The sequence below is a fragment of the Vicugna pacos genome, chromosome 13, assembly GCF_048564905.1.
Source record: "Vicugna pacos chromosome 13, VicPac4, whole genome shotgun sequence".
Lineage (NCBI taxonomy): Eukaryota > Metazoa > Chordata > Mammalia > Artiodactyla > Camelidae > Vicugna > Vicugna pacos.
In genome coordinates this window covers 35,764,743-35,783,791 of record NC_132999.1, presented here as the reverse complement: position 1 = coordinate 35,783,791, position 19,049 = coordinate 35,764,743, and the positions used below count along the sequence as shown (strand labels likewise).

Genomic DNA, 19,049 nt, shown 5'->3' with positions numbered 1-19,049 from the left:
GCTCACCAAATTTCCACTAATCTAGTCAGTCCACATTGCCTACTTTGGTGAATGACACCACTGTCCACTCTGTCATCTGAGCCAGAAGTCCGGGAGTTACTCTTTCTCCTTCCTTTCTCAACCAAATATCCAGTGAATCGTTGAGTCCTGACACTTCTACCATTTATCGAGAAGTAGTCCCTTCCCCTGTGTTCTGATTCTCCAGTCTTTCCTGGATCTTGGACCCGAAGATCCAGGAACCTGCATCTTCATTCTCTTTACTGACTCCTTCATATCACTGTTTAATCACACTCAGGTTGCCTTCATTCCTCAAGAAGCTGCCACAATGACCCTGCTGTTCTATAGTAGATCTAATGGTAAGAGCTACCATGTCATTCATTCAGCACATCTTTATTGAGCAGCTTCTATGCACCAGACACTTTTCTAGGTGCTAGAAGCTTCAGCATCGTAAAAGATACGTAAAATCTCTCCCCTCAATAGCTTACACTCTGTTGGCAGATGCAGCCCGTGTGTATAAAATGTCACAGCTTTGCAGAGCCATTGCTGTGTGCCAGCAACTGTGCTAAACACTGTATATTCACTACCTCATTTAGCCTTACAATAGCACTGGGGAGTAAGTGTTGTTATGCCCATTTTACAAACAAAAAAGCTGTAACTTACCAAGGTTGCAATAGCACAGAATCAGGAGTCAGCCCCACCAGCCCCACCTTATGTCCTGAGTCATGGCTCTGAACTATGAGCCTATAGGGGATTACAGATGCCTTTCAACTGAGAATGTTTTGAGTATTTTCAATATTTAAGTATTTCAGTGCAATGAATCCTTGAGTGCTGGGCCTTTCTGGGAAGAGTGGAGTGCTCAGTAACTAAAGCTTCTCTGCAGAGTGTCCAAGGGCTGACAGCTTTGCCTGGGCTAGACAGACCACATGCCTCTCCTTGACTTGGACTCCAGCTTGAAGCTGGAGGAATTACCATTTGTGTCCTGATGGTTTCTTTGTCATCAGTGTTTTTTCTTGTGTTCCTAAGTGAGAGATGTTCTGACCTCCTCTGGGAACCAATCCAAGATCTGCTTTTAAATTAACTCCCCTTCTTGTCTCAACGTACCCTTCTTGTTTCCCCAGTGGTTCCAGGAACTCAGCCCCCTAGGACCCTGTCGTTCCGCTCTCCCTACTCCCCATCTCTTTCCTCTTAGCTCTGTCTTCCAACCATTATAGGTGGGTCTGTAGCATGTGGCCAGAATAGTGTTTTCTTGGAAAAATCTCCTTTTCTGGATGACGAGGGACCCACACTTCTTTGCATAGGTGGATGTTGCAGACCCACCTGTGGGGTTTTTGCTGATTATAAGTTCACCTGCTCTAGATGAAGTGGTGGGCCCCAGTCTACTCACTGCTCCTGATATGATCAAAGCATGTCTTTTCTCCTGCCCAGTTCAGGACTTGAGGAGCTGTGTCTCATCCTCTTTCTAACCTCTCTACCAAGAGCCCTCGGCAGAATGTCCCAGCAGGCAGCAGTTGGTTGGGAGCCTGTTATGTGTCATGGAATCAAAAGTGATGTGAACTGGCCTGCAACAAGATTTTTGAGGATTTGAGAATAAAGTTTTAGAAATGTCTATAGCACTAGGGGAGAGTGTAGCTCAAGTGGTAGAGTGTGTGCTTAGTATACACAAGGTCCTGGGTTCAATCCCCAGTATCTCCTCTAAAAATAAATAAATAAATAAATAAACAAACCTAATTACCCCCCCCAAAGTCTATAGCAATTAGAGTAAGTTTTTGTCAGTTGAATCTAATAATTTAAAAATGGAGCTTATATATGTGTGTTTTAATTCTTCTAGAGATTCATTTTTATTAAACTTTATAAAAGGGTCACACTCTGTGACAGAATTGAAATTTAAAAGGCAAAACAAACCGGTCCTTCTTCACAGGTGGTTTGAGAAGCATGGATTCTGGTGAGATGAGTACAGGCTTTGGAAGTGAACAGGACTGGGTCAGCTTAACCTCTCCAAACCTCCCTTTCTCGGTCTGTACCTGCCAGCCTCAAGGTTGAGGGAGGCAGCCCATGGACACAAACACATAGCGGGTGTGTGTGCTCTGGAAGAGGCCAGGACAGAGGGCTGTGGAGGCACAGAGGAGGGGCGATGAGAGTTTGACTGGGGGCATTCCTGGTGCAGGTGATGCCTGGGCTATCCTGGGAAGGATGGAGCTTCAGAAGAAAAGTCAGACACACCAGTGGGAGCAGCTTGTCCCCTTGCGGACCCAGCTCCAGGCTCTGCCAGAGGAACTCTCGATGTGCTTAGAAGCTCAGCGCCTGCTGAGAGCCGGTTGGCAGGCTGCATTCCTGTGGTATTTGGAAATTGATCTTGTCAGATTAGCAGCTTTGCTTTTCTTGGTTCAGGTACAAGATCCCCATGTGGGAAGCTCTGCCGCCTATGGGGAGCAAGAGCTGGTGAAAGCACAGAACCTGATCCTGGCCCTTCTCCCGAGCTGTGCAAGGCTCCGGGCCAGGACCGGCCCAGCCACGGGCTACTCAGCGAGGGGGAGGGCCCGAGTTTGAGCTCCACCCTCACCAGTCCTGGGGCAGAGGCAGAGGCTCTGCAGAGAAGAGGATGCTGGTGGTTTCAGGACCTTGGTCTGGCTCTCCCTGCTCTGTCTGCAGTGGAGGTAGCGGGCATCACTGGGTGATTTGCCTCCCCAAACAAATGACCAGAGCTGGAAGGGAAAAGCAGGGCTGAAGCCTCCCACTCCCAAGTAAAGGCAGGACACTAGTCCATGCCCACCTCCTGTCATGCGAGCTCTCTACTCTCTGCCCCCACACCTTGCATGGGAGCCCGGGCAGAGGCAAGTGAAGTAGCCAGAGGGAAGCCACGGCCCCACTCAGGAGCCTGAGTTCAGCAAATCACTCAGGAGAGAGATCTGAGCTGGAGGAAGAAAAATGGAGGTCATCCTTTGGGAGGGCAGACGGGATTGTCCAGGGTGGTGTGGAGAGGATTGGGCATATGGTCTCTGCTCTTGGGAGACCCCCATGGGGGGGACACAAGCCTGACTGCTGGCAGCATCACAATGGTAGGCCTGTTGACAGCTGGCTCTGTGACATCTCTGTGCCTCTTGTGTTGGGACGACCCATCCTCCTTCGCTGTGTTCCCAGGGCTTAGGATGGGGAAGCTTCCTGCAACAGGACAACTTGAGAGTGTGCAGTTTGAAAACAGATAGTTGCAAAAAAGAAAAAAATCTTGCACTCTGCTGCTCAGCCCCTCAAGAAAGAATGTCTGGGCCAGAGGCCAGCTGTAGAGCTTGTCCCAAGAAGCCCCCAAATGGAGCAAGACCCCCACGTAGGGCAGGGCAGGTACAGGAGGCCTGGGCTCTGTGGGGCCTGATTAGGGGTGATTCTGTGCCTGCTGTCCCTGCTAACCTTATTCCCATGTGTCCCTGGGTGGCTGTCATCAGCAAGGTTCTGGCCGGGTGAAGGTCTGTCTCCACCTCATTCCCCATCTCCGCCATCCACCCTGCACACACACCCCCAGGACCAGCAACAGGGATTAAGGGCAGGACTTGGCTCAGCTGTGTGCTTGCCCTTAGGGCCTTTTGCACCCTCTCTAAGCCGCTGCCAAAACACCTGTGCTTTCTCTTCTTGCTCAGAGGCTGTTGCATGCACAGGTGCCCCGACAACCAGGTCCCTTCCCCCACAGCGGGTCTGTCTCCACTCCTCCCCTTCCCCTGAGGGAGGATGCAGTGAGAATGACCACTGGTTTGATTAGGTCTTGTGAGCCCCTGTGATTGATGGAAGGGAGGCCTCAGAGGCAATGACCTTTTTTTAAAATATGGTCAGCAGCTGCCTGTGGTGTGGTCAGTTCTTCTGGTAGCTGGTCTTCCTGAGGCAGCAGGAAGAGCAGTGCCAGAGTTAGCCAGTGCTTGAGGCTGTGGGGAAAGACTGCTCGTCCGGGAGACTTGGGCCCTTGACCCAGCCCTGTCTCCAGCAGGCTCCAGCTGTCACTGACCCTCATGGAGATGCCTTCCTTTGCTGCCACTCCAATTATTGGGAGGAAACAAAAGGTTCAGGGGCTGCAGCTGGCCAGGGAGATCTGCTGGCACAGCCACAGCTGTGTATAGGGTGCAGGTTCTCAGGTAAGCCTGGCTCTGTCTGTCTCTGTCCCAGTACTCATCCAGAGACTCCCTGGGGCAGCATCTGCTGAAGGAAGGAAGGACCAGCCACTCTCTGCCCAGCATCTGGATCCCCAGGGCCGGCCTCTGTGAACAGCAGGTCTTGTCCTTGTCCAGTTATGAGCCCTTTCAAGCAGGGCTCAGGAGTAGGATGCAGAGAGGGTAGGGCAGGGGCCTGTGGCTGCAGCCACCATGCTCCTCCTGCTGGAGGTTGCCCGTTTTCCTTCCCTGGCCGTGACTGGGCCTAATTACTGGTTATATTTCAGCCTTTTTCTGAGGATTTCCCTGGATTTCAGGAAGTAGAGAGCTTTGTTGCTGGGGTGAAATTGGTCAGGGGAAATGGAGGGAGGTTCTGTGCCACCTGACTTCGCCCCTAGGTCAGTGATCCCTGAGGTCAGGGCCCAGCCAGTACCCATCCAGTTTCACAACATCTCATGCATGCCCTTAGCAAAGACTGAATGGGGCTGGGGGCTCCCCTTCCTCAGTCTGAGCAAATGAAAAGAGCTTGGGTTTTGGAGTCAAATGAACCTGGGTTTGAATCCCAGCTTCGCCACTTAGCTAGCTAGGTGACCCTGGACAAGTTCCTTGGCCACGCCCAGCTTCGCTTCCTCATCTGCAAAATGGAGATAGCAGTCCCTGTGTCAGGGACAGTTCTGAGGATGACAGGAGCTGAAATCCACGAGGTATGTGGCCTGCAGTGAGTGCTCAGCCATGCTGGTAATTGTTGTTGCTGTTCTGGCCTCATACCCTGACGGCCTCAACTCCTGTCGAGCCCTTCCAGTGATGTGTCTCATCTGGGAACCGTCAGGACTTGTGCAGACAATGCATACAGACCCAGGTGATTGGCATTTGTTGATATAGGACTGCCTCTACATATCAGGAAGTGTGGCTTTTGAAAACTCCAGCTACACAGGATGCTATGATAACTTGTAATTCAGTTAAAAAAAAAATTCTTCTGACCCCCTGACAGCCGTCACAGCACAGGGAACTAGTACCTGCTGGCGCCCTATCCCATGGGTGGCCCTGCCCCACAAACCATCATCTTTTATACCTTTGTGCTGTGCACATGCTGTTCCCCTAACCTGTCATGCTCTTCCCCAAATTCTCCATCTTGAGAACCATGACTTTGACAGGAAGCAGCTTGAACGTCATCTACCACAGAGCATGGCAGCCTCTCGTGTGCTGCCTGGGGTGTCCCTCCTCACACTCTCCACCTTTCAGACTCCAACTCGGATGGCACCTCCTCTGTGACGTTCTTGGGGACCCACAGGCAGAGGTTGACAGCTCTTTGTGCGTCTCTATCTGCAACCCGTCACACACTGCACTGCAACTCCCTCCTGGGTCTCTGCTCATCCTTGTCTGATTTTCACCTTCAATGTACCCTGTGTCGCCCTTACTCAGAACGAGTTGGGGCCAGCTCCGTTTCCCTCACCTTCGTCAGTCCTGTCACACAGTCATTGCAGCGGCTTCGGCTTGGAGCAGGAGACGAAAGCCGGGGTCCTGCTCACCTTCCTGTGCCCCATCCAAGCCTGCAGCGCCCCCAGACCTGGCATTCTGCACCTCCTTCCAGCAGCCACCCCGCTAGCGTCAACAGTGGGAAGAGTCTCATCAGTTTATTCTAAGAAGTATTAAATTCCAGATAATTCTCCCCTCAACACATGGAATTTGATGGGCTCCCTGAATAAACTCAAATACTTGGAAATTGCAGATCTATTTGGTCACTTAATGCAGTTTTGCCAAGTGCCTGTGTTGGACACTGGAGAAATAGGCTTGAAAAATGCAGCCATGGTGCCAGATCAGCATCTGGGGGGCCGGAAGTCAGAGCTGTCCCTCTGTACCTTGGGGTTCTGGTGGCACTCAGGCCAGGCTGAAAGGTGAGGCCCTCTCCCCGCCACACCCCACCCTGGCCCTGGTCTGGCTACAGCACATGCCATCACTCGGTGAGTGTCACAGTAGCTCTGCGGGCAGTGGCAGGACTGAAAGGGTGACAGCTTTTTAGCCACAGAAAAGCTGGCTTGTGAATGCCTTTCATGGAGCAGAGTTATAAGGAGACAGAAGTGACATCTGAAAAGCCTTCTGAGCAAGTCTTCTTGGCACGTTCACCCGAGTCAAGCCCAAACAAAAGGCTCTTGATGCTGTTTCTTCCGCACGAGTCACGAAAAGCTTCAGACTGAGGCCGGGCAGTTTCTGCCTCTACACTTCAGAGACCGTAAAGAATGAGGACTGGCTGGGGGAAGTTGTGGCTCCATCACTGAGCCAGCCTCTGCCCCCTGGAATTGGGCGTGCCTGTGCAGCATGTGGTCTTAATTCCCCCCAGCCCCCCGCAGAGGCTCCTGTGTGGCAGAGGGTGCCCTCGGGGCACGGGAGCAGGCCTCCCACACCCTCCTCCTCCACCGTGGGGACCAGGACCAGGACTTGCAGACCCTCATCTGGACCTTTCCCCTTGGTGACAGTTTGCCCCACTTCTGACCTCCAGGGACCCAAGGTAGATTCTGCCCCTTCCCCAGACCCTAAGCACCCCCTCTCTGCCAAGCTGGATACAGGGCTTTGGGGAACAGTGACAAAGGAAGAAACAATTGTTGCTCCCAGGAGAGGCTCCCTCACGCTGAGGGTGATCACTGGTGAGTAGCCTGGGCTGTCTGGAGTCCGGGCCCTGGGTGGGAAGAGGCCTTGGATGCCATGCTGAGGAATTTGCTCTTTGTTATAAGGTCAGCAAAGGTTTTGAGGGAGAGAGGGATAGCGTCAGATTTGTGCTTTAGAAAGGTCATTACTGCCAATGGTCGGGGAAGGATTAGAGGTGAGACTGAGGAGGGAGCCTCTTGGGAGGCAGTGATAAGGCCAGGATGGGTTGGTGAGATGTTTGGGGAGAAGTGACATTAGGGGGCTGGTGTAGGGATAAGTGAGGGGAAGGGGTAAAAATGGATCCCCAGATTCTGTTTGGGGCAGCTGAGGAGATGGTGGCACCACTTTCTAACCTGGAGAACACAGGGGGAGAGCAAGTTTGGGGGCAGCTCTTGAGATCATTTGGGGAAATGCTGACCTTAAAGTTCCTGTGAAGCATCTGGTGGAGATGTGGAACACCAGGGTCCTTAGTTTTTCTTTTCCCCAATATCTTTCTTTTATAAACAGCATTCGTATGAACAATATCCTTATAAATAAGTCTTTATACAGTTCTTTGACAATTTCCTCATGTCTCTGACACAATGGAAGAAATTTTTTCTTGATATACTGATTTGTTATTTATCCCTGTTTATCCCTCTTTATCCCTAGACTTCTCAGCTTGAAAACTCTTTGCCTAAACTTCCTTCCTACTCCTTCCCCGATTATTTATCTTATAAGCATTACCATATACTGGATACCATGCTGGGTACTAAGGATGCAGAATAATAAATAAACCCTACCCTAGAATTTGAATCTCTAGAGGGAGTCAGACATGAAAACAAAAATGTACTATGGCATAAATGAAAATATAGGATGCTGTGAATATACAGAAAAAAGACACCAAATTAAATTGGAGAGGTCAGAGAAGGCTTTTTTTCCTAAGGTGAATTTCTGGTTTCACTCCTCTCCTACCATTATTATTTACAATACCTCTTGATTGTCATTCTAAAAATCTGCTTGTAGCATTTAAACACCAGAGACTATTTTTTCTCATTGGTTCATTGGTGAGTGGTGACTCACCATCATTCAGCTGAAAACTTTTCTTTCCTTTTTATTGTTTTGTATTTGGCAGGGGTGAGTATTCCAGTTGTCAGTGGTTAGGTTAGATCACGTCATTAGCTCCCCCAAAATATGTGGCCTGTGGCCCTGAAAGGTTCATGGGCCCCTCAAAGCCACACCCAACCAGAACCCAAGAGCTGTACCTTTTCCTGATCTCCTGACCTCTTCTGGAATCCTCGCTGTTTGCTCAGCACCCCGTATTTTCTCATCAGTGCCTGCTCTCAGAGATACCCAGGTGAGGACGTGCCCAGCAGCCTGGGCAAAATGCCTGGGAAGTTCCTGTCCCTCTGGTGCTGTGAGCCTGTAGCCCTGGGAGGGCATGTGACAGAGAACACCTGGAGAAGCCATCTTCTTTGTGTGAAGTGGTCAGAGAAGGATTTTTGAAAGAAGTGTTATTTTATCCAACTGTTAAAGATTGCATAGAAATTAGGCAACTGAAAAATGATAGGGCAGGTGTTCCAGACAAGGGACTGCACAAACTAATAGCGTGAGATACTCAAGGATATTCAGAGAACTGCAAGTGATTTGGCACGTTTGGGGCACATGTTACATCCCAGAATGCTGGAGACAAGGCTGGAGACGTCATCCAGGCCTAGGGCCAGGGCCAAGGAGACCTTACAAGTCCTACTAAAAGGATTCTGATTCTATCCTGAAGGACACCAGGGAATTATTGACATGTTTCAGACAAGGAGGTAAGAGAATGCCGTGATCAGATTTGCTACTTGGAGAGATTGCTTTAACCCAACAGGGAAGATGCATTGGAGGAGGGAACTTGGAAACATGAAGATGGGTTAGGAGACCGCTGCAGTAGCTGCTGAAGGCAATCCCATGGGGACGGAGATTAGAAGCTATTTGAGGAACACTAAGGAAATAGAATCAACGTGTCCCTCCTCTCCTCCCAGAACATCTTGTGTGGCCGTTCTCCCACCACTACCACATCTGATCATGACACTGTTGTCTGTCTCCCCCTCCAGGACGGGAGCGTATATGCCTCTTTGTGGCCAACCCTAGCACCTAATAGCCCCTGGCACTGATTAGGTGGTCAGTAAGTACTTATCAAGCCTGCTGAATTGATTTGGCGATTAACTGAGTATGGAAGACTGGGGAGAGGGAAAAATCTGGAATGACTTCTAAGTTTCTGGCTTTGAAGGTAGGAAAAATGGGAATGCCGTTCATTTAGATAGGGAACCCAAGAAGAAGAGCAGTTGTTTCTGGTTTTAGACTTCTGGCTTTTGTTAGGAGAAGAGGAAAGGGCAGAGATCACAAATTTGGTTGTGGACGTAATGAGGCTGAAATACCTCCAGGACACTTAAGGAGAGATGTGGAATAATTATTTACATGTGTGAGTCTGGAGTCCAGGAGGAGAGGTCAGATCCAGAGATGATGCATTGGGAACTCTCAGAGTGTAGATGGAGTTTGGGCAGTGGATGAGGTAGTGTAGGGCAAGTGTGTAGACCGGGTCCTCATCTGGCAGCTTGCAACCTGAAGTAGACATGCTTTGTGTAGCTGGCATAGTGTTTTCAAATCATGTGAATACTTTTAGGCAGTGTGTCCACTCTGGCTTGCCACTCCCCGCCACTTCTTGTTGTCTTAACATCTGGCCCAATTAACATATTTGTAGTACCTTCTGGGCTCCAGTAGGCATTTGAACTTACAATTTTTGGAGGAAGAAGAAGAAAACAGAAGGATACAACTCTGAGGAATACTAACTGATAAGGGCTGAATAGGAGGAAGAAATAATGAAGGAGAATGGGGAAGAATTGCCAGAGAGACTAGAGGAAGTCATGAAATCAATATTTTGTTCACTTGAAAATTATGGGAAGCAAAGTGTCATAAAGTATAAAATGCGGATTTCATTTGATCCAGCAATTCCACTTCTCAGTATTTAACATAAGGAAACAATCACATCTGTGCACACAAGTTTGGGTAATATGATGCTTGTTGCAGCACATTTATATTAGCAGAAAATTGGAAAGAACATACACGTCTCTTAGTTGAGAATGATTAAGTAAATATAGGAAGTCCATGTGAAGAAATATATGTAGTCATAAAAAATGATGCCAGACTTATTTCCTGACGTGACCCCACAGTTTATTTTTTCAGTTTTTCGAAAGCTAGTTATGGAACAGTACATATCAGATCATTCCGTTTATGTTAAATGTCTTGTTATAGAAGGAAATGTCTGGAAGCCTTCATACACAAATTACAAGAAGTTCCCAAAAGCTAAATCTAGTAGACCTTTCTTTGGCTTCTGTGTCTCCGACCTTTCTGTGGTTTTTGACATTGTTAACCTTTCTTGGCTTCTGCTCCTTGTCGTCATTCCCTGACCTTTGTCCCAGAGGCTGGTGATCAGGACTGAAAAGTGGCACTCAATCCTGGGAGAACCCTTCGAAACTGGTAGCTTGCTTATATACGAGACACACCCAAAGCAGGGCACTTACTGAGCAATTCTATGGAAAGGAGCAGTTAGGGACAGTATTTCCCTGGTCCTTAGTCCCTCCAAGTCTACATAACTTTCTGGAATACAGCCCTTCCCAGGGTCTCTGGGTACAAGTTTCCTCTCCTCACCCACATCCCCCGCCCTCTAGCAGAATTGCCTGGCTATCCCCTTTCTCCCACGCCTTCTGTTCAATCAAGGGGTTATTTTTAACAGCGTTGTGTATACCCTGCTTAAATCCTGGCAAAACACCAGAGCTTTGGAATAGACACCAAGATGGAAATATTCTCCCACAGCCTCCCCCCTTTCTAAAATTTTTCCTTTTAAAGAGAGAAAACTAGTCTTCTAAATTGTAGACAGCCCTACTAAGAAAGTCCCTGGACACTAGCACTGAGTGACTAAACTCGCAGCCTTGGCCACAGAGGTTGGACTGGAGACGGGACCTGCTGCCACTTTGGGCCCAACTTCAGCCCAGGGGAGCCCAGGAGGAGATGGTTCCTGCCACTTCCCTGGGCTTGGTGGGCCTAGAACCCCTTGTCTCAGAATGGTGGAGATTACCTAGTCCACTCCCTATTCCCAATAGCCAGAGGCTCTGAACTTCCAGAAGCAGCCTGTCCCCTTGAGGATACTCAGTAACTGGTAAGTTTTAACTGGGAAAAGCCAATATCTGCCTGTCTGTAACTTCCACCTGTGGCCCTGCCTCCACCTGCCAGAGCCACACACAACAAGTCTAACCCCTCCTCTCTCTCCGATGCTCAGAGATTTGAGGCTGGCAATCAGGTGCCCTCAAGTCCTCTCTAGCCAGACATCTCTGCCCTCATGAGGTCTTGTAAGGCCCCTGCCTGTCATGGCGGTTCTCTTCTCTGGGCCGGTTCCCTTTAGGAGGTGCCCAGAGTAGAGTTTATGCTTGCCCAGAGGTGGCCTGCCCGGCAGAAAGGATGCATCTCCCCATTTCCACAGCTCCTCATAGTGGCCGACACCCAGAGACACTACTTTAGTGGTCATGGCACCTTGACCATAAGCCTCTTCTTGACGTGCTGCTGCCAAGTCCCCACCCCCTTTCTACTCAGCATGCGTGATGGAATGTATGGGCCCAAACCAGGCCTGGCCATTGTAGCTGCCTATCTGGAGCGTTTTCAGTCCTCCATGGACCTCCAACATGAGCTGTTTCTTTCCTTTCTATTTGTCTTTCATAGATTTGATGACCAGCCATTCTATCCTTGTCCAAACAGTAGACATAAAAACAGTGACCAAGTTTGGGATTAACAGATACACTCCACTATATATAAAATGAACAACAAGGACGTACTGTACAGCACAGGGAACTATATTCAGTTTCTTGTAATAAGCTATAACGGAAAAAAATCTGAAAGAAAAAATGTATGTATGTGTATGTATAGCTGAATCTCTTTGCTGTGCACCTGAAACTAACATTGTAAATCAACGGCACTTCAATAAAAAATAAAATTAAAAAAACAAAAACAAACAAACAAACAAACAAAAACAGTGACCAAGGTAAGCCTAGAGCAGAATCTGCCACTGACCTGGTAGGTGTGAGCAGAACTAGTCACCAGCTACCAAGCTCTCAAACCACCTTGCCATCTCACCCACGTTGCTATCTATCCCTCATCCCTTGGAGAATCTACCTGAAAGGGCATTTGCCACTTGCTCTTCCAGGACCTTGTCACAGGCGAACTTGTGTCTGAGAGCTCCATGCACAGGACTCCTCCTTTAAGACTGCAGACTCCTAGAAGGAGCACCGACTTGGAAATCAGGAACCTCAGCTTTCAGACCTGGCTCGGCACCTTCTCACTTTGAACAAATCACTTAGAAAGTCTTTGAACCTCCATTTAGTCATCTGTAAATTAGGGGAAACGTAGTCCCTGCTTACTTCAAATGGCTTTTGTGAAGCTAAAAGGATTATGGTATAATGAGAAACAGTAGGTAAGAGTAAGATGATGATAAACACTTACTGAAAACCCACCAGTGTGTAAGCACCATGAGTGACACAAACAGGAGTCACAGAAGCCCTGCTGAATTTTGATCCAGCAGGAGGTTTGGGTTTGCCACAGCCCATCGCGACCCCAGGCCATGCCCTGAGCAAGGGAGCTAGAACCCGGGGGCAGGAGAAGTCAGGACTTAGGGACCCGAGACCGGGCAGGGTAGGAGCTGCCCAGGAGGGTCTGAAATCAAGCTGAGAACAGCCTGCCTTCACTAGCTGGGTCCAGTGTCAGGACACGTATTGAGAAGCGGCTTGAAACCTGTGGAGGCAAGTGAGGAATAGGAGCTTAGAGGTTGGAACTAGAGATGAAGTCCTTGGCGAGAGCCGTGTCTCCCGAGTGGTCGGAGTGGAAGCAGCTGACATCAAGCTGCATCACAAGACAAGGGTCTGTGGTCACCGCACGGGGACTGTTCCTGGAGAGCGTGCCTGTGAAGGGAGAAGGACGGTGGGCTTGAGGCTGGGGCCGGTGCAGCCATGAGGGTGAAGTGGGTGTGCGGACCACCAACAGGAGGGACCCTGGACACCGAGGGGAAAGGTGGAAATGAGGGTGGGATAAATGATACGACAAGGTCCCCGAGGTCAGTGAGGAGAGGGAGTGGCCTTTGCTCTAAGAGGGAGACTTCATTCCACAGGACGGCAGAGTGGTGGAAACACACGTGGGCTTGCACATGCAGCATAAGGGTGAAGGAAGTCCCTTCTGGTGGCTTTTGTCTTCTCTGGGAAGCAGAGATGGGACCAGGTGCTGACCACGAAGGGCAGGTGTCAGGAGAGAAGGCTGAGAAGAGTGGAGAGCATCTGTGAGGCCCCGTGGAGTCCTCAACGGGAGCGGCTGCTTACTAGGGCAGCCCCGGGCTGGCGGCAGCGAAGCAGGCCAGGTGGGAGGCCAGGACTCGGAGCAGCGCCAGCTTATGTGCTTGGGTGCATTTCCTACGACAGGCTTAGCCATCCAAGCATGGGGGCGAGGGTTCTAGAAGAAGTAATGCCAGACAGAAATCTTGGCCTAGGTTGATTGTGTTTCTGTGGGGACTCGTCTGTGGGAAACAGCCCCTGTTCCTAAAGTGCGGAGAAAGGTGCCAGGAGTTGGTGTCGGGACAGGACTCAGGCTGCTCCAGAAGGGAGCAGCATGGCCAGAACAGACTGTGCCAGGTGAGTGGCTGGCCAGGGACAGTCCCTGCACGTGGAGACAGCAGTGGTCTCTGGTGGACTGAGCGCCCTAGCCTTCCTGGGATGCAGTGGCCTGGCAGGTGGTACACTGAGCGTGGAGGGCCCAGGAGAGCCACGGTGGGGATTCTGGAGAAGGAGGCGACAAAGACAGCCAGGCTGTGCTGCTGTATGGATCCATGAGGCCAAGACGTGAGCCCACAGGGGAGGGCCGTCCGGGCTGTGTCTGGGGTGTGAGGGAGAGGCTGGGGTATGAGGCACAACAGCCCCTGGGCCCTTGATCCAAGGGCGTGGTCTGAGGACAGGACTTGGGAACGTCTCACTCAGTCACTCTGCAGGCTTTAGCTTCCTGGGTTAAATAGAGGTGGTTCACGTCTAACCAAAGAAACCAACGTCTGGGAGCAGGGCCGAGCCTGGCCCGGGCTGAGGGAGTTCTTGGGGGCTGCTGCCGGCTGCTGGTAGGGCAGTTACTGCCATCAGCCCTGCCTCTGACCTGGCACTCCCTGTGGGGAGGGAGGGCACGGCTGAGACCAAAACTGGGAGGGAATGGGGCGAAGGAAACCGACAGTTGTTGAGCAACGTGGTGTGCAGGAACTTTGCATGCCCCGTGTCATTCCATCGTCACAATAGTCTGTGAGGTGGAGTGGTATTGGCCCCGTTTTACATTCATTTCATTCAGCAAGTATTCATTGAGTGCCTGCCAAGTGTCGGGAGCTTCTCTAGGTGCTGGAGGTACAGCAGTGAGCAGAAGAGAACATCCCCGCCTTTGCAGCACTCATGTTCTGATGCGGAGCGGGCCAAAAAACCGCTGATACATAAACAAAATGTATATAGTATGTTAGATAGCAGAGATGCTAGAGAAAAATACAGCAGGAATGGGGAACCAAAAGTCAGGGAGGGGTTGCCGTGTTAGACGGGGTGACTGGGAAAGGTGACATTTCAGTAAAAACCTGAAAGAAGTTAGGGAGGGGCCGTGCCGATCATCTGGGGGAATAGCCTTCCAGGCAGGGGAAACAGTGCAAAAGTGCTGAGGTGGATGGGATCCAAAAACAGGAAAGAGGCCTGTGTTGCTGGAGGGGGAAATAAGAGACGAAGTCAGAGCATTAAGAGAAGTCGACAGCATGGGGAGGGGACATTGTGGGTCATCCTAAGCATGGGGGATTCTGAGCAGAGGAGTAACTTTGGTTTTAAAGGATCCCTCTGGCTGCCTGGATAAGAAGAGACCGTTGTGAGGCAGGGAGTCCAATTAGGAGGCTGCCGTAATAACCTACAAGAGAGACAATGGTGACTCGGACCACGGTGGGAGCAGCGGCGGTGGTAAGAAATTGTTGCGTTCAGGATATATTCTCAAGGGAGAGCTGACGGGTTTGCTGACAGCTCGGACGCGGGGACGAGAGAAAGAGGGTGACTGACATCAGGTCTTTAGCCTAAGCAGCTGGAAGAATGAAGGTGCCGTTTATCCAGATGGAGAAATGCTTGCAAGAAAAGCAGGTTTTAGGGGGAGTGGGAGGAACTCAAGCTTAAATATGCAAAGTTTGAGATGCTGCTTAGATAGTGGAGATACCGAGATGGCAGGGGAATATCCAAGCCTGGCATTCAAGGGAGTGGTCCAGGCTCTGAAAGCAGCAGAGATTGTCATATAAGTGAATGTATATGGAGAGAGGAGGCCAGGGCTGAGCCCTCCGGCATAGAACATTTAGTGGTGCCGAGAATGAGGAGGAACGCCCAGTGTGATGGCAGGAAAACCTGAAAATTGTGGTATTCTGGAAGCCAAATTAAGCAAGTATACCAAGGGGAGTAATTAACTATGTAACATGTTACTGGTAGGTAGGGTGATTGTATAAGTTACTGTCCAAACTAGGACACTGTTGAGAGTGAAAGTGGATGTTTTTAATAGTTACTCCAGGGTAAAGACACATAAACCAAGATCATCCCACGGAAATCAGAATGTTGTCTGATAGGTCAATAAGAACTGACCATTATATTTAGCAACATGAAGGTAACTGGTGACCTTAAAGGACCAGTTTAGGAGTCACTAGAATGGATTCAAGAGAGGCGAGAGATCAGGAATGGCGAGTGTAATAGCTCTTTCAGGGTGTGTTTCAGTAAAGAGAAAAAAAGAAATGCATGGTAACTGAATCTAGGTGGTCTTACTATTCTTTCAACTTTTCTGTATGTTTGATTTTTTTTGATAATACAGAGTTGGAAAAGTGAAAGTGTTAAAGCGTTTAAAAATATTTTTATAATATGGGAAAAATAACATATTTGGATGCTAATGGGAAGGGATAGGGTCTAGGGAACAGAAATTGGCCGTAGTCGCGAGTGTACACGCTCCAAACAGAAAAGAAAGTAGAGAAGGGAGGCAAAGGGTGGTGCAGAGCCTGTGGGAGTTCTGCTTGTTTCAGATATTTCAGTGCAGTGGTGAGCAAAGTCATCTGCTGAGAATAAGAATGAGGGAGGAGGTGTTGGAAATGCGAAGTCAGAATAAGAAGCGTGAATAGTTATTTAGGGAAATGAGAGAGTAACAGGACTAGTAGCATGTAGTATGTTTGCCAGGCAGTTTAAGGGCCTTACTCACTTGAATTTTTTTTCAAGAATTTTTTCCCCATCTTTATTGAGACTTTTTTTTAAATCGAGGTGTAATTGACATACAAGATTATATTAGTTTCAGGTTATAACATAATGATTCCATATTTGTATATACTGCAAACTGATGACCACAATAAGTCCAGTTAACATCCATCACCACACAATTACAGAATTTTTTTCTTGTAGTGAGAACTTTTAAGATTTACTGTCTAGCAACTTTCAAATATGCAATACAGTTTTATTAACTGTAGTCACCATGGTATACATTACATTTTATAATTGAAATTTTGTAACTTTTGACCTCCTTCATCCATTTTGCCTGCCCCACAACCCCACCCCCCACCTTTGGTAACCATCAGTCTGTTCTCTGTGTCTATGAACTTGGGTTTTTTTGTTTGTTTGTTTTAGATTCTACATAAAAGTGAGATCACATGGTTTTTGCATTTTCTTTGTCTTGACTTATTTCACTTAGCATAATGCCTTAAAGATCTATGTTGTCAAAAATGGCAAGATTTAATTCTTTTTTATGACTAAATAATATTCCATTGTGTGTGTGTGTGTCTGTGTGTAGATCACATTTTCTTTATCCATTTATCCATCGATGGACACTTAGGTTGTTTCCATATCTTTATCTCACTTGAATTTAAGGCAAGACAAACCATTAGCCTGTGAGGCTCAGAAAATAATGTTTCCTGTAGCTTCTGTAACAAATTATTCTCTCATAGCCCTGGAAGCCAGAAGTCTGAAATCAGCATCCCTGGGCTGAAATCAAGGCACCAGCAGGGCAGCATTCCCTTTAGATCCTCTGGGAGATTGTCAGTTCCTTGCCTCTTCCAGCTCCTGGTGGCTGCTGGCATTCCTTGGCTTGTGGCCACATCACTTCAGTCTCTGTCCCTGTGGTCACATTGCCTTTTCTTCTTACATACAGAAGCCTTCCACTGCCTCTGTCTCCTAAAGACATTCGTGAATGCATGATCCAGGATAATCTCATCTCAATATTCCACCTTTATGTGGTACAGCCACTGTGGAGAACAGTATGGAGGTTCCCTAAAAAACTAAAAATAGAGTTACCATATGATCCAGCAATCCTACTCCTGGACATATATCTGGAAAAGATAAAAACTCTTAATTCGCACCCCAGTGTTCATAGCAGCACTATTTACAATAGCCAAAACTTGGAAGCAACCTAAATGCCCTTCGACAGATAAATGGATAAAGAAGTTGTGGTGTATATATATAATGGAATATTACTCAGCCATAAAAAGGAATGAAATAATGCCATTTGCAGCAACATGGATAGACCTAGAGATGATCATACTAAGTGAAGTAAGTCAGACAAAGACAAATCTCATATGATATCACTTATATGTAGAATCTAAAAAAATGCACATGAACTTATTTATAAAACAGAAACAGACTTATAGACATAGAAAACAAACTTATATGGGGAAGGATAATTTAGGAGTTTGGAATTAAAAGATACACACTACTATATATAAAATAGATGAACAACAGAGACCTACTATATAGCACTATGTTTGACACCTTGTAATAACCTATAAAAATAATCCAAAAAAGTATATCTGAATCACTTTGCTGTAAACCTGAAACTAGCACAACATTGTAAAGCAACTATAGTTCAATTAAAAAAAGATCCTACCTTTATGAAGTTTATAGTATAACAGAGAAACACCGACAATAAACAACTTATAAGTAAATTATTTAGTAAATTAGAACAAGCTAAATACTGTGGGGATGGGGGAGTAAGAGTATGGCAAAGTGACAGGTTGAGTGCTAAACAGAGCAGTCAGGATTCACCTCAGGGGAAAGGTGGAACTTGAATAAAGACTGGAAGGATATGTGGGAGCGAGCCAGACACATATCTGGAGGAGAATGTTCTGGACAAAGGATACAGCTCAAGACAAGGCCCCAAGGCAGCAGGGAGTATGGCTGTGGCGGAGGGAGCAGAGGGTGGGCAGTAGGACATGGAGATAGAGAGGAAATGGAGGAGGGGGGTGTCAGGGATCACGGTGGCCTTGGCCACTGTACAGCCTTCACCCTTTCCTCTGACTGAGACAGGAAGACATTGCACATCAGGAGAGACTGATCTTCAATAGATAAATGGACACTTCCTCACTTTTATCAAGAGGGAAGGAGAAGAAAGTGGGGCAGATACAAGTGGTTTTGTAGATTTAGTGAGAGACAGATCTGTGACTTCACTTCACAAATATCTATTCAGCACCTACTATGCTAGACATAGTTCTAGGTGCTGGGGGATATGACTGAACAAGAGAGGCAGACCCCTCATCACAGAGCTTGCTTTCTCCAATTATAATAAACCAGTACACATGAGAGAGAGTCAGCAATTGGGCAAGACAATTTTAAATGGTGCTAAGTGTTTATGAAGAAAATAAAATAAACATAAGTGATAGAGACAGAAGGAAACCCACCTTCAACAGAGGAATCAGGGAAGACTTCTTGGAGGAGGTGACATTTGAACAGAGATTTGAATGAACATGAAAACCCAGGCTTGGGAAGGTCCAGAGGGGTTCTAGAAAGATCTAGGGGCAGAAAAATGTAGTGTTGAAGGACTGACCAGAAGGAGGAGGGGAGTCGGGGGGAGGACCTGAAGTGAGGCACGAGGCAGGTGGGGTTTAGTCATTGTGACCACAGTGTGGTGTTGCCCAGAGGGCAGTGGGGAGGTTTGGGGCAGAGGAATGGCACCACGTGGTTGTTGACTGAGAACCCTTCCTGGCTTATCTAGGGAATAGAATGAGGTGCAAGAGTGGAAGCTGTTCACTGACCATTGCAGCATTGGAAAGGTGATGGCTTGGACTTGGGTGGAGACAGCGATAAGTGGATGGATTTACAATATGTTTAGGGAGTAACAGGATTTGCTGATGACCCGGGTGAGAGGCAGCCGAGAAAGAGAAATGAGTCAAGAATGACTCAGAGGGATACTGCCCAATCGGCAAGAGAGAGGATTATT

At 48.2% G+C, this 19,049-nt stretch overlaps 1 protein-coding gene and 1 long non-coding RNA gene across 14 annotated transcripts in view; both read left to right on the top strand.

Moving 5' to 3' along the window:
- ST3GAL3 (ST3 beta-galactoside alpha-2,3-sialyltransferase 3) overlaps positions 1-19,049 on the top strand; it is a 185,788-nt gene that overhangs the window by 127,101 nt on the left and 39,638 nt on the right. The gene's annotated exons all lie outside the window — the stretch shown is intronic.
- On the top strand, positions 3,056-5,858 carry LOC140700928 (uncharacterized). The gene is made up of 3 exons (XR_012079686.1): positions 3,056-3,336; positions 3,971-4,115; positions 5,553-5,858. It is a non-coding gene; the product is annotated as an uncharacterized lncRNA (long non-coding RNA).